This window comes from Muntiacus reevesi, chromosome 22 (assembly GCF_963930625.1).
Source record: "Muntiacus reevesi chromosome 22, mMunRee1.1, whole genome shotgun sequence".
Taxonomy (NCBI): domain Eukaryota; kingdom Metazoa; phylum Chordata; class Mammalia; order Artiodactyla; family Cervidae; genus Muntiacus; species Muntiacus reevesi.
The window spans coordinates 25,252,593-25,265,267 of NC_089270.1; positions in this window are offsets into that span (position 1 = coordinate 25,252,593).

Below are 12,675 nucleotides of genomic sequence, written 5' to 3' on the forward strand. Positions count from 1 at the left end.
CTCTGTGGGTTAATATTCCTCAGACAGAGAATCAGTTTAATCAGCCTCCATAAAGTCAGTCCAGCTGTCCTTCGTTAATATAGAAGGCTGAGTGGTGGGTGGGGAATGGCCCACTCTGGGGAGTGCTGGTCCGGGGTGTGTTAGGGGAAGACCCTAGATGCATGGGAAGAGAAAAGCAGACAGTATCATTGTGCATGACAGGCAGGTGGTTCCCAGATGCAGAGGTATCCCAGCACCTGGAACTATACCACACTAGAATGAAGGGGCTTAAAGAGCAAGTCTTGGGAGCAAGCAGTACAGTGGGCTTGTGTCTTAGCTTGGACTCCTGTTACAAAACACCATAGACTGGGCGGACTGAGAATCAAGCATTTGTGTCTCACCGTTCTGGAGGTTAAGGATGATCAGGTGCCAGCAGGTCAGGTTCTGTGGAGCCCTTGCTTCTTACCTGGCAGGCAGCCCCTTTCTTACTGGGTCTTCACACGACAGAGACACAAGGAAAGAGAAGCATGCAACCTCTCTGAGCTCTTCTTAAGGACCCGAATCAGACCAAGGGTTTCCCCTGGTGGCTCAGGCTGTAAAGAACCCGCCTACAGAGACCTGGGTTTGATCCCTGGATCAGGAAGATCCCCTGAGAAGGAGAAGGAAATCACTACCCACTCCAGTATTCTTGCCTGGGAAACCCTGTGGACAGAGGAGCCTGGCAGGGTACAGTCCATGGGGTTGCAAAGAGTTGGACAGGACTGAAGGAATAACACTCATCTTATCTTGAGGATCCCAGCTTTGTGACTTACTTATCTAAACTTACTTATCTCCCAAAGGCCAACCTGTAGCTATTATCACAGAACACAATGTTTGTCAGCTCTGTGGCTTCCAGGCAGACTGCCATGATTACAATAGGCTCTTGCAAATGCAAGTGGCAGGCAGTTTGGCCACTGGTATTGCGGTTTTCCAAAATGATGGATGACCCCCTGGGAAAATTCCAAATAAAGTTCAATTTTGCCTGGATCTACCTGAGAACCACAGATTTAGGCTGTCTTGAGAAAACGATTGTGTAAATGGTAAGATATTCAGGCATGCCCATTACCCTGTCCAACTCCAAAGAATCAAGTAAGAAACAGAGGCATGGGGATCAGAAAAAATCAGCTGGAATCAGACAGACATTCAAACCCTGCTCTACCACCTCCTTTGGTGTGACCTTGGAGAACTTATTAACCTTTCTAACCTTGACTTCCTCTTGTACAACATGTGCATATAAAATACCCTCCTGATGCAGTCACTGAAAGGATCAAATGAAATAATATGTGAAAAGCACACTACACGGGACCTGGAGTATAGAAAGTTCTCAAGAAAGGATTTTTGGGGTGGGACTTCCCTGGTGGCTCAGTGGATAAGACTCTGCCTGCCAATGCAGGGGACACAGGTTTGATCCCTGGTCCGGGAAGATTCCACATGTCGCAGAGCAACTAAACATGCACACCACAACTACTGAAGCCCGCGTGCCCAGGGCCTGTGCTCCAGGAACAAGAGAAGCCACTGCAAGGAGAAGCCCTCCCACTGCAACTAGAGAGTAGCTCCCTTGCAGAAACTAGAGAAAGCCACACGTAGCAAAAAGACCCAGTGCAACCAAAAATAAATAAATAAAAAGGATTTTGGGGTGACAGGTAGGCAGGAAATAGGGAAGGGGAAAAAATCCATTTTCCTTTACTCATTTTAGGATCTCCAGTTGCAACCCTGGAAGACTGACAAAGACAGATAAACAAGAGAAAAACAAGCAGAAGTTTGTTAACATGTGCATTGCACATGTGCACAAGGGAGCACCCAGCGATGGGAAACCTAAAAGGTGTTGTTAGAACTTGGGCTCATAGCCTATCTTGTGCTAAAACAAAGGAAAGTGATTTGGGGCTTCTGAGTGGGAGGGGACAAGTTATGCGTGTCAAGAAGCAGCCAGGATCTCGGCAGTGTCCAATGCTTAACCAGAACCTGAGTTTCTAGGACCCATGCGGCCATTAGGTTGCTTTAATTATTTTTCAATTTTGAAAGATTCATCTTCTGATCTAGACAGCTGTGCAAGGCGCTGTTCAGGTCAAACTCACTCTGAGCTGCATCCAGTTTATGGATCCTCTTTATCCCATTTCCCTAGTGGTTCAGACAGTTAAGAATCTGCCTGCATGAAGGAAGACACTGGTTCCATCCCTGGGTCAGGAAGATCCCCTGGAGAAGGGAATGGCAACCCAGTCCAGTATTCTTGCCTGGAAAATTCCATGGACAGAGGAGCCTGACAGGCTCCAGGCCGTGGGGTTGTTTTAGGAAGGGGGTGCCCCTCTCCAGGGCCCCAAGAGCGGGCTCTTGTCTAACACTCGGAAAAGAATTGTCCAAGGAGACACGTGCTGACAAAGCAAGAGACTTTATTGGAAGAAGGCACGGCGGCAGAGAGCAAGAGGGTAAGGGAACCCAGGAGAGCTGCTCGGCCACGTGGCTCAAAGTCTCAGGTTTTATGTGGATGGGATTAGCTTCCGGGTTGTCTTTGGCCAATCATTCTGACTCAGCATCCTTCCTGGTGGCGCACGAATCGTTTATTAGTTCCGTATTCCTTACCAGGACCTCCTGTTATAAAATGACTCATGTGAATGGTTACTAGGGAGCCTGGCCAGGGTGGGTGGTTTCAGTCCGGGTGCTTCCCCTAACAGGGTCACAGTCAGACATGACTGAGCAACTAACCCAAGGGATAAAGCAGTAAGCAATGGAGGCAGAAATCCACTCCTTTTATTTCGTCTCTTGAACAGACTATAAATTCTTCACAGACAGGCCTCTATTTTATTTATCTATCTCTCTGTTTGCTGCCCAGCTCAGAGCATGGTAATAATAATAAAAGCTAAAAACGTATAGAGGGCTGCCGTGTTCCTGTACTATTTTAAATGCATCATACGAACTTCCTCATTTGAGTTTCATAATGACCCTTGAAATAGCTTTTTTTTTTTTTTTTAATATTATTTTATTAGTTGGAGGCCAATCACTTTACAACATTTCAGTGGGTTTTGTCATACATTGACATGAATCAGCCATATAGTTACATGTATTCCCCATCCCGATCCCCCCTCCCACCTCCCTCCCCACCCGACTCCTCAGGGTCCTCCCAGTGCACCAGGCCCGAGCACTTGACTCATGTATCCCACCTGGGCTGGTGGTCCGTTTCACCATAGATAATATACATGCTGGAAATAGCTTTTAATATTATCTCCATTTTATAGATGAGAATAATAAGGTGCAAAGAGGTTAAATAATTTGTTCCAGGTCTCACAGCTAGCAAGTGTTTCAAAGTGAGGGTTTCACACCCCACCTGCTCTAGTACCTGGTGCTCACGGTACATGGTCACTGTTAAATAACGACTGATCAAGACATCATCTGTGTATACACACAGTTGTGTTCATTTACATGAATAAAAAAGTTTCTCTTGTGCTTTCAGCCACTCAGCATGGCGCAGCACATGAGTCTTCTGGTCTTTCTCCACGGAGTTCTCACATTTCAGACGGTGAGTAGCCACTGATGTCTTCACATTTCTTTCCCTTCCAGGTCATCTAGATTTACCTATAGGAACACAAAGGCACGTGAGATCTAGATTTCTCATGCTCTGGACATAAGAGTGACTATATCAATTCTCTTCCCCCCCACCCCCCATTCTCCACCCTTTTATATCCATTCTCTCTTTCAAGAAAGGATCTAAATTCATTTATGCTAAATTGAAAGCAACTAAGGGTAACTTGCATGCGTGCTCAGCTGCTTCAGTCATGTCCAACTCTGTGCAACCCCATGGACTGTACGTAGCCTGCCAGGCACCTCTGTCCATGGGATTCTCCAGGCAAGAAAACTGGAGTGGGTTGCCATGCCTTCCACCAGGAAATCTTTCCGACCCAGGGATTGAATCTGTGTTTCCTGCATCTCCTGCAATGCAGGCAGATTCTTTACTGCTGAGTCACCAGGGAAGCCCTAAGGGTAATTTAGGTATCCATATGATGAAAGTTGGAGAAGGAAATGGCAACCCACTCCAGTGTTCTTGCCTGGAGAATCCCAGGGACGGGAGCCTGGTGGGCTTCTGTCTCTGGGGTCGCACAGAGTTGGACACGACTGATGTGACTTAGCAGTAGTAGCATGATGAACATGAAAGAGGAGAGTGAAAAGTTGGCTTAAAGCTCAAGATTCAGAAAATTAAGATCATGGCATCTGGTCCCATCACTTCATGGCAAATAGATGGGGAAACAGTGGGAACAGTGGCTGGCTTTATTTTTGGGGGCTCCAAAATCACTGCAGATAGTGATGACAGCCATGAAATTAAAAGATACTTACTCCTTGGAGGGAAAGTTATGACCAACCTAGACAGCATATTAAAAAGCAAGAGACATTACTTGCCAACAAAAGTCCGTCTAGTCAAGGCTATGGTTTTTCCAGTAGTCATGTATGGATGTGAGAGTTGGACTATAAAGAAAGCTGAGCGCCGGAGAATTGATCCTTTTCAACTGTGGTGTTGGAGAAGACTCTTGAGAGTCCCTTGGACTGTAAGGAGATGGAATTAGTCCATCCTAAAGGAGATCAGTCCTGGGTGTTCATTGGAAGGACTGATGTTGAAGTTGAAACTCCAATACTTTGGCTACCTGATGCGAAGAGCTGACTCATTTGAAAAGACCCTGATGCTGGGAAAGATTGAGGGCAGGAGGAGAAGGGGACAACAGAGGATGAGATGGTTGGATGGCATCACCGACTCAATGGGCATGAGTTTGGATGAACTCCGGGAGCTGGTGATGGACAGGGAGGCCTGGTGTGCTGCAGTTCATGGGGTTGTAGAGTCGGACACGACTGAGCGAATGAACTGAGCTGAACTGAGATGTTCAGAAGTGATGTTTAAGTTACTGACTCCAAGGCATGAAGAGAGACTAACTTGGATAAAGGGAAGGTCTTTCTGCTCAAGAATAGCTCCACAACACATTCTACCTAAAAAATATTTAAGTTTAGGTTTTTATTGAAGACTCAGAGAAGAGCCCATGGGCACAGAGGCAGAAGGAAAAGGAGAGCAACAGAGAGCTGACTCCGTCTCCACTGTTGCTGCTTACTTTCTATGAAATACTCTTTCCCTTCAACCTGCCCCAGAGCTGCCCTCCTCCCCATCCCCAAACCCTTAACTGCTGGTCATCCCTGGGAGTGTGCTTTAAACAGCACTTCCCTGATCCTCCCTCCCCATCCCCAGTCTAGTCAAATCACCCCAGGCTCACTTGCACTCCCTGCAGTTCTTTGTAGCACTTCTAACAGTCCTGACTGAATAATCCATGTTGTACTTAGTTGTTTGATAGTGTCTTCCCTACTATAATTTATGTTCCCGAGGATGGGGACTCTGCCTTGCTCAATACTGTGACCCCCATGCCTGGCAACATGGGTGCTCAATAAAGGTGTGAGTCATGAGTGTTGAATGAGCCTGCCAGTATTGATGGTGGTGTCCAGGAACTTGGTGAGCAAGTGTGAATCTTCTTCCTGTGCCTCTGTCTGCCTTCGGTAGGGCCTGTCCCGGAAGCACCAGTCTTGTAAGGTATGTGAGCATGGCAGGAAGTAGACACCATCTGAAGCCAGGATGGGATTCAAGTCCCCACTGCATCACTCACCAGGAAACTGGCCAAGCCTCCCAGTTTCATCATTTTTGAAATGAACTGCCTTGAAAATCAAACACGATCACACACGTGTGTGCTGTAAGGCACCTTGTAAACATTGCCCTCTGTGGGGATTCATTTGTGTTGTGTGGTGTGAAGCCAGGTCTGCTCAAAGACTAAAGGTCCTCGTGTGGAATCCCAGGTACCTTACAGGCAGGTAGGTAGAGTCAGGTGATAAGAAAGTGTCTTCTCAGTGCCCCAAATCATGCTGAATTGGTGGCCACTAACATAAGGCTTGTCGAGAAGAAAACATCCTAAGAATAAAGCAGAGTAAGGAACAATGTGGCTAGTGCATTTATTCCAGTTATTGTCACTTTGCCTTTATTTTTTAAATTCTATTTATTTATTTTTGGCTGTGCAGGTCTTCCTTGCTGCATGGGCTTTTCTCTAGTTGCAGTGAGTAGGGTTAACTCTTTGTTGCGGAGCACAGGCTCTAGGGTGCAGGAATTTCAGCAGTTGCAGCATGTGGGCTCAGAAGTTATGATGCCTGGGCTCTGGAGCACAGGTCACTGGTTGTGGCGCAGGGGCTTGCTTGCTCTGAGGCGTGTGGGATCGTCAAGGACTGGGGATAGAAGCCTCGTCTCCTGCAACAGCAGGTGGATTCTTTACCACTGAGCCACCAGGGGTGCCCTGCCTTTGACTGTTTTAGACCACTGGAGAGAGAGAAGTTAACTTGCACAAACCTGATAGTAATGTAATTAAATCCTGTGCATAGAAATGAGAACTGTCTGGTGGGACACAATTGATTATTGCCTGTGGACATTGACCAGTTGGGCCCATTTTGCACTATCTGTAAATTCATTTCAGTTTCCCTTATCTGAGCAGAAATGTGTGGTATTGAGGTCTCTTTTAAACTGTTGTAACAGCTTGCCAGTGCCCCCATTAATTAATGAATTAAATATAATCCTTGACACTTGTTCCTTTTATGTTTGTGTGAGAATCATGGCTACATTCTCTTTTTTTAGTGAAAGTGAAAGTCATTTGTTCGTGTCTGACTCTTTGTGACCCATGGACTATACAGTTTGATCCCTGCGTCCAGAAGATCCCCTGGAGAAGGAAATGGCTTCTCCCACTTCAGTGGGAAGGAGAGACCCACTCCAGTATTTTTGCGTGGAGAATTCCATGGACAGAGGAGCCTGGCAGGCTATAGTCCATGGGGTTACAAAGAGTTGGACATGACTGAAGCGACTTAGCACACACACACACAGACTCTCTCACACAACACTCTGGACTTCCCTGGTGGTTCAGTGGTTAAAACTCCATGCATCCAATGCAGGGGGTACGGGTTTGATCCCTGGTTGGGGAACTAAAATCCCACATGCTGCCAAAAAGTAAAAATTATTTAAAAAGAAAGAAAACCACCATGTGAATCCATTATAATAATGTTTTTAATGTTTACAAAGTCAGAACATTAAAGATCACCTCAGCATCTTAAACACTGCTTATTCTGATTTTGTTTTCTAATCACTTCTCTTTCATCAGCCACGCATAAAATGCTTTTTCCTTTTCTAGCATCTTGTGGATCATTTTCAAAGTTTTAAAATATATGTATCTGTAAAATATTTGGAAAGGAAGCCACAGACCAAAAGAACAAAAGGGGTTCTAAGACAACTTCATTTTTCTGTTTATAGAAAGGGGTGCTTGGTTTGTCCGAAGAGAGCAGTGACAGCAAACCTGGATACAGAAAAAGTTACTATATAGTTCCAGTGCTGGTAAGTCAGGGGCATTTATGTTTCCTGAAAGAATTAAGTTACTTTGGATCAATGTGTCTCAACAGCAGCACTTTTGGAGCTGGATAATTCTTTGTTGCTGGGCTGTGCTGTGCATTGTAAGATGTTTAGCCAGCATCCCTGACCTGTCCCCTCTAGATGCCACTACCACCCTTATCCTCTATATGGGACAATCAACAGTGTCTCCAGACATTGTCAAATGTCCCCTGGAGGGCAGAATTTCTCCCAGGCTAGAAACCTTGTTTTAGATCACTTACAAGAGAAGCCCGTAGCTGAATTGTAGAAACAGCACACTGCTAATATCTGAGGGACTGGTAAAATATGAAGGTGTTTAAATTTTTCAAACTTCTTGTGTACTGAACCCAGATAGAAATGTTTTAGATTCAGAGAGAACAGATTTTTTTTTTTTTTCTTATCATATTCTTCTATCATAGCAGAGAAATTCTGTACTGGGAATTTTAGTTTAGAAGATATAAAGTTGAAACTATTTTAATTCCAATATCATCCTGAAGGAAATCCTAAGTTTACAATAACAGCTACATCAGGAAAATATTTAATCACTTAGGACATAATGACTAGGATGTTGGTAGGCCACCTAAAAAACTCTGTGGCTCCCTCAGCAAGAAAGACCAACAGAACTTGGGCTCAGTAAAAACTATGTGAGACTTCCCTGGTGGTCCTGGGGTTGAAAATCAGCCTTCCAATGCAGGGGATGTGGGTTTGTTTCCTTGTGGGGAACTAAGATCCCACATGCCATGGAGTAACTAAGCCATGGGCTATAACTACAGAAAGCCCACACACTGCAATGAAGACCCAGTGGAGCCAAAATACAAAAAGAAAGAAAAAGTTTGACCTATTTGTATTTTTCTTGTGGCACTTTACCATTCTAATAGGAAACTGGTGACAAAAAATAGGTCAATGGAGACAAGACAAGAAAGACACAAAATATTAGACCAAATTAAAGGACACCGATTGGTGAAGGGGTTTGTAGAATATAGCACAGTAGTGCCAAAAGGATGTCTTTGTTGATAATGTCCCACCGTTTACTAATAATAAAGGGGAGAGAAAAAATATAAAATAAAATAAAGGGGAGAAAAAATGAAAGGACAGAAAATATCTGGCCCACTGTAACTGTTTGGTCCAAGCACCAGCATGGACCCGACTTGGGCCATGGGGGGCAGAGACCAGGCTACAGCAAGGATCTAAGGACACTTTAGAACCTTTCTCCTTGGGGATGTCGACATGGACCTGTCCTCAGGACTTGCCTCCTTATGCTCAATGTTTGTATCTCTGGGGACAGATGGCATTTAAACCTAGGCAAATCAGGCAAAAGTCAAACCAGTTTCCCAGTTCAGCCCAACTTCAACCACACCTACCTGTTGCAAGTCACCCCAGTCCCAGACGCCCTCTTCATCTCCTGCAGAAGCCATACATGCACTGTGTGTTTTAGCCACCAAGTCGTGTCTGACTCTTTGAGACCCCATGAACTGTAGCCCTCCAGGCTCCTCTGTCCATGAGATTTTCCAGGCAAGAATACTGGAGTGGGTATCCATTCCCTTCTTCAGGGTATCTTCCTGACCCAGGGATCGACCCCCCTGGTCTCCTTTATTTCAGGCAGATTCTTTCCCATGAGCCAATTCTTATGCACTTCTCCTTCCAAAAAAAAAAAAGTTCTTTTAGGCCAAAACGGTCAATTAGCACAGAGCGGCCTGTATATTCCAGCCAGGAAGTGTCTTATCTAACTTGTTCTCTCCGTCCTCCTTACAGCCAATTCAAAGACTGATGGAGCGACCAGAGTTTGCTTACAACAGGGAGGCAGCGCCCTTGCTAGCTTTGTGGCCATCCAGTATTTTTGGAGCTCCAGATGGAATCAGACCCAGAGTCAGCCCGGTGGCACGCGTCCAGCTTCAGCCAGTGCCTGTCATTTCCAGACCCAGCGCGTCCACCCGGGCCCCCTCCTCGTCTGGGAGCACAGCTGTGAGCGGCCTTGTCCTCACACCCTCCACCCAACCCAAGACCTCGGAGGGGAACAGAGAGGCCTCTGCACCTGGGAACCTGGGGACCTACTGCGACATGCCAACCAGGTTTTCCCCAACACCCCAAGTTCTGACAACTCCAGGTCTCCCCACAGAGGGCGCACATCACAGCACCAGCTCCCCCACCTCCTCTCCAACTAAGGAGCCCCGAGGAGACATGTAAGTTGAAGTCTGGGAGAAGGCCGGGCCCCACTTCTGCAGGGGCTGCTATCTGTGTGTGGAAGCTACTTTCAAGGGAAGTAGTCAAAGCTCAGGTGGTCCCGGTCACAGCCAATCACCCCCGGGGATGTATCCTGTGAACCTATTTTTATTACAGGATTCACCTCAATCACCAACTCCTGTAGAAACGAAGTTCCATAAGGAAGCTCCATAGAACCAGAAAAGCAGCATAGTCTTTGAGGCAATTTCTCAGTTACCTAGAAATAAAACAGCACAACTTTTAAACCATCTCTGAGCTATTTATTTTATTTATTTATTTTTTTAAAGTCAATTGCAGGCAAAAGTGAGAAGCCATAGGAATTTGCCATCTGCCACCCTGTCCTATCTCTTTCTTTTTGCTTCTTTTTCCTGCCTGAGGGATTGGAATCTCCTGTTCTCAGATTGTCTCTACCACATCTGGAAACATTCTGATGTTGGTAATTTACAATTTTAATTCCTATAGTACCCTTTAGATTATTGAGATGATCTTGATGTCATTGTTTTCCAACATTTGAAATCTGGCCTCCAAAGAAAAGGAGAAAGCCCCGAATGATAACAAATGGAATAATTCTAAATTGCAGAATTCTTAAAAGTCTCAGAAAACTACGTACGGTTCTGGCAGGAAATTTTTAAAAAATACATTAGTTTTCTTCTCAGTTAAATCAGAGTCTCCTTCAAGTGGAAATAGCTGCGTTGACAAAGTATCTTCAGAGAGTGAACTGGGGGACTTCCCTGGTGTTCCAGTGGCTAAGACTCCATACTACCAATGCAGGGGGCCCGGGTTGGATCATTGGTTAAGGAACTAGATTCCATGCGTGCTCAGTTGCTCAGTCGTGTCTGACTCTGCAACCCCATGGACTGTAGCCTGATAGGCTCTTCTGTCTGTGAGATTTTCCAGGCAAGAATACTGGATTGGGTTGTCATTTCCTTCTCCAGGGAATCTTCCTGACTCAGGGATCAAACCTGTGTCTCCTGTGTCTCCTGCATTGGCAGGAGGATTTTTTTTTTTTTACTGCTGAGCCACATGGGAGGCCCTCTAGATTAGGAAATCTACCTAGATCCCACATACCACAACTGAAGATCACACATGCAATGAAGACTGAAGATCCCAAGGGCCACAACTGAGACCCAGAGCAGCCAAATAAATAAATAAATATTTTTTTAAAAACTACTGTATTTAAAAAACAGAAAGAGAGAATTGGTAGAGATGATAAAGGAATAGTGAACATGAGTTAGAAACTAAACTATGCCAACTGTGCTGCTGCTAAGTTGCTTCAGTCGTGTCCGACTCTGTGCGACCCTATAGACGGCAGCCCACCAGGCTCCCCCATCCCTGGGATTCTCCAGGCAAGAACGCTAGAGAGGGTTGCCATTTCTTTCTCCAGTGCATGAAAGTGAAAAGTGAAAGTGAAGATGCTCAGCTGTGTCCGACTCTTAGTGACCCCATGGACTGCAGCCCACCAGACTCCTCTGTCCATGGGATTTTCCAGGCAAGAGTCCTGGAGTGGGGTGCCATTGCCTTCTCCTATGCCAACTACGCAGATGATTGTAATTGAAAAGCTGCAACAACTACTACAATTTGATTACGGTACAACTGACAGAGATTCACTCAAAGATTTTAGCAGTGCTTGTGTGCAACAAATGAAATAAAAAACTTAAGAGCTGACTCAAAGGAAGAAGCTCACCTATTCAATAAGACAGACTGATCTTCTGTTAGCCAACTTCTGTTGTCTAAACCAAAGATAAAATTATCCTGTTTAACCAAGGTTGAAAGAACAAAGCATATGACTTGGTAGAAACCCTTCCTATGAACTGATTGCACAAACCTGGAAGCTGGAAGAAAGAAGAACGATGTTAAACCCATTAAAAGTGAGGATTTGGTCATTAAAAGGTAATAAATGATCAAGCAGCTTTTTCTAGGCTTAGAGCAGTGGTGTGCTGGCAGATGTTTAACAACAGGCTTTATGTGGGGATTAAACTCCAAATTGTGGTTTTTAACCTGACATCACTAAATACAGAGTTGGAAAGAGGTGGGCAGTAGGACACCATCTACAGTGTTGCCTCCATACAGATAGATGTATGTGAGTGCCTGCTCAGTCACTTCAGCTGTGTCTGACTCTTTGCAACCGCATGGACCATAGCCCACCAGGTTCCTCTGTCCATGGAATTCCCCAGGTAAGAATACCGGAGTGGGTTGCCATGCCCCCGCCAGGGGATCTTCCTGGCCCAGGGATTGAACCTGGGTCTCCTGCATTGCAGGCGGATTCTTTACCACTGAGCCACAGGGGAAGTCCCATACAGATAGATAGAATCAGCATAAACAACCTCAAGAGCACAGATAATAGTATAGTAAAATAATTAGGACGTGTTAGGTTGAGTTTGGAGTACTTATTACCTATGTTTTTAGCATAATTTATTTAATTGTAATTTTATATAAGTCAGTTTATAGTAATCAGTTCAGTTCAGTCACTCAGTCATGTCTGACTCTTTGCGACCCCATGAATGGCAGCACGCCAGGCCTCCCTGTCCATCACAAACTCCCGGAGTTTACTCAAACTCATGCCCATCAAGTCAGTGATGCCATCCAGCCATCTCATCCTCTGTCGTCCCCTTCTCCTCCTGCCCCCAATCCCTCCCAGCAACAGGGTCTTTTCCAATGAATCAACTCTTCTCATGAGGTGGCCAAAGTATTAGAGTTTCAACTTCAGCATCAGTCCTTCCAACGAACACCCAGGACTGATCTCCTTTAGGATGGACTGGTTGGATCTCCTTGCAGTCCAAGGGACTCTCAAGAGTCTTCTCCGGCACCACAGTTCAAAAGCATCAGAGGGAAACCTACCTTTCTGGCACATTGATCTTAGATTTCCTGGCTTCAAGAAATGAAAAAATAAAATTCTGTTGCTTATGCAACCTAGTCTGTGGTATTTTGTTTTGGTAACCTGAGCTGATGGAGAAGGAAATGGCAACCCACTCCAGTGTTCTTGCCTGGAGAATCCCAGGGACAGAGGAGCCTGGTGGGCT